This window comes from Cnephaeus nilssonii (assembly GCF_951640355.1).
Source record: "Cnephaeus nilssonii genome assembly, chromosome: 11".
Lineage (NCBI taxonomy): Eukaryota > Metazoa > Chordata > Mammalia > Chiroptera > Vespertilionidae > Cnephaeus > Cnephaeus nilssonii.
Genome location: NC_137082.1, coordinates 75,472,133 through 75,475,573, shown reverse-complemented (window position 1 = coordinate 75,475,573; position 3,441 = coordinate 75,472,133).

Here is a 3,441-nt window from a genome sequence, read left to right as displayed (position 1 = left end):
AAGACTTCTGAGGCTGCCTTCAAAGCCCCGTCTTGCCCACCCAACCTACCTCCACAAAGGAGACCCCTGCAGGAGCCTCCACCTTCTTACCCTCACGCAGGAACCCAGAGACCATTGCCTACTCCAGCCCTGGCAACACCACCCACTGCCTCAACCACTCTCTTCTCTTCCAAGCTGACACACCCCTTCCTGGAGGGCCAGCTTTCTCCACCAGAAAGCCTTTCCCGGGCACCTCTGCCCACACAAGCTACACCTTCTCCGGAGTCCCCCGGCTTACATCACCAGCACCTTGTACTTGGTTGGGTCATCCCCTTGTGTGGTTACTGGGCTCTCTGAGTTAGTCTCCTTACCCAAACAATGCTTGCGCTCTCTACAGAGAGCAAGTGAGTCTCTCTCAGCCGACCCTCACTGCCCTCTGCAGGTCTGGGCAGAGCAATCACTCCACGGAGACCATAGAGATGTTTATTCTGAGGTCGGGTTTCAGCTCTGTTTTCAGCTTGTTCTCAACATAACCTTGGAGAACCAGCTGCTTCTTGCCCTCCAAGCCCCAAAGCCAGACCCTCGCCCAGCGCTCTGGCCATCTACCACCTTCTACATCCTGCCTTCACCAGGGTAACTCTCTCCTCAAGGCTGCTTGCTACCCCCATCACAGATCATTACACGAAACTTGGATGGTTTTCTGTTTTCTCGAATGTAGAACTCCTCAGGCCTGGAAGACATTTAACCATCTGTTGCTGTTTGCTGTTCTGAGGTTTTTCTCTTGGTATGACTTTGGTCTCTCTAACTAAGCAGCAGGTTCTTCCCAGGCCTGTCCTTTGCTGCTTCCAGTGGGAGGTTGGAAGGGCTGGATGAATGCAAGAATGACTAAGTGGTGATGCCCCCAAGCCAAGCCATGTAGTCTTGAGAATGGTGTGTCCTCAACTGCTTATTCTCATCCTGAGTTCTGAACTCCCAGCAGAGAGTCTGCCTGGGGCCCTGCAGCTCCCCATCCTTAGGATCCAGATGAATGAAGACAGTATTGCTCCTCACCGCCCCCCCCCCAAAAAAAAAAGTCAAATTAACTTTGATGTCTAGAAACTCCATCTTGAGGACCTACTGTGTGCTCATGCCTGTTGAGAGGGGCTGTAGAGGAAGAAGGGAAGGAAGGGCCTGATTACTGGGTTTCTGCCCTCTGCCAGTTCACAGTCTAGATGGAGAAAGAAGATCCACAGGCAGGAGAGCCAGAGCAGGTCTGAGGGGGTGTGGCAACAGCCAGGGCTGTGGAGTGTGGGTCAGTGGGTACCAGAAGGAGGAGAGCAATGGTGGCTCAGCTGGAGGGAAGCTGAACACAAAAAGGGCTTCCTTCCTCATGGAGGAGCAGGAGCAAAGGGAAGTGAGGAGCAGGAAGCAATGGCGAAGCCTCCATAACTACACCACCTGCGCCGAGACCCACACCACAGGGGGCTTCCTGATACCCCCCCCGCAAAATAAATCGGCAACTAGATGTAAACCCCAAATACAGAGAGAAAATGAGAAGCAATTGTTTCCAGCTCCCACTTCCACTTGCCAGCCTACTCCCTCTCAGTGGATGGAATAATTGTGTCCATGAAGTGGCACTTGGATAAGTTTTAATTTTTAAATGTCACAGTAGCACTTTGCCCCCATCTTTCCCTAATTACATTTCTCTTTGATGATCTAAAATTAAAAAATATATATTAGCTCAAGTCTTTCAAGGGCAGGGAAACCAAAGAACAAACCTAACCCTTGTTCCTTACAATTTTCTCAGGGGCCCTGCTTCTTTATTACATTAGTTTGAGACACGAATTATTATTTTATCCCCAATACTCTCCTGTGGCAGAAAGATGGGAGCCTAAACGATCCAGGTCTGTACCTTTAAGAGATCAATGCTTTGGCAGAAGCTGCTTCTGCTGCTGTTTACACAGGGTAACTCAGTTATATGGAGCCTTGTGTCCTGGTTGCTTCTGTCCCAGCAATCTGGGGAGAGGTGGGGCATTTCACCAAACACCTGTCATTGAGCTGAGAGGTGCGGAATGTGTTACCCCTAAGGGGAGACAGCCCATATCCAAAATAAGCCATCCTAAGGTGGGAGAAGTGGAAGGGTAAGGAGCATTCACCTAAGAAAGGGGCTCTCCACAGCTTGGTGTCCACATGTGGAGAGACATAGGGAGTGGGCCGTGGTGCAGGGCGAAGAGGCATAGTCCTGGAGGGAGTTGGCCTTATGCCATCTGGAGTTTGCACAGGCATCTGAAATAACCACATGCCCCCTTTCATTAACAACTCCACTCTCCCTCCCACTCCTGCCCAGGGACTGCTTTTATTTATGTATTGACTATTAGTATTAATAATAATATAAATAATGAATAATTTATTTAAAGGGGGGCCTCCCCTGTACAGGCCCCTCCTTTCTCAGCCCTACTCAGCTGGCTCCCTTCGCTTCCCCTTGTTCTTGCTTCACTTTGAGGAGGGAAAGGGGCAGGGAGAGAAAGAGAGACCTCAAGTCGGAATTATTCTCCTAAACTCCTGCTTTGGCAGAAACTATATTCCACTCCTGTTGTGAGATCCTGGGTGGTAAACACCAGGGCCACAAGATGATGCTGGAGGAAGTATTTTGGACAAAGTTATTGGCCTCTGCTGATGTGTCCTGAAAGAAAGGGGAAGAGAAGGTCTCAGCCTGGTGGGTACACATACACAAGCAGAGTGTGGATACAAATAGGATCTATGTACCCATCCACACAAGCACCCGCAGCCCTGATAACACATACCTTCTAGCCACACACTCAGACCCTCTGTGTGCCTACCAGGGACATGCTTCTTCTCATTACAGCACTTCACAGGCACACCAAGCACACAGGCACATGGCAGAGAGCCTCTCTGTGTGAGTTTCTGTTTGATTCCATCAACTGGGATGATTCTTAGGCCATTCATTATATAACACTGGGTAATGTAAGCCCGGGAACCGAGTTATGAATCAACTGTACTTACACATGATTACATCAAGCCAAGGCAGGAAAATCTTTAAATGAAAAGATGCAGTTTCACTATTACAGAATCGTACTTGCTGTGCGGTTTGGGCCCAGGATCCTCCAGGAGAGGCGTCCCAGGTGGGCTCTGGGCCTGGGGCTGCAAACCTCAGGGCCTCCTCAGGCCTCCTCCTGGCGCTGGAGAGCTCTGCGCTGTGGCTGTACCAAAGGGTCTTGGTCTCGGGTTTCCAGCAATTGGGGTTTCGTTTCTTTAAATAAAATTTTAAGCATATCGTCTAGTAACGTCACGTAATCCGAGGGCAAGAAAAGAGAAACCCAAAACACTCAAAAGGGGTGTTGGGGGCCAGGCTAGGGTCAAGTCAGCAGCTCTGTCCCCAAACCCCACTAGGGAGCGGCGAGTTCTTTTAATTAGCCCGGCTCTGAAGCCAAGAGGCTGCCTTGGAAAGGCAACTGTGAGAGA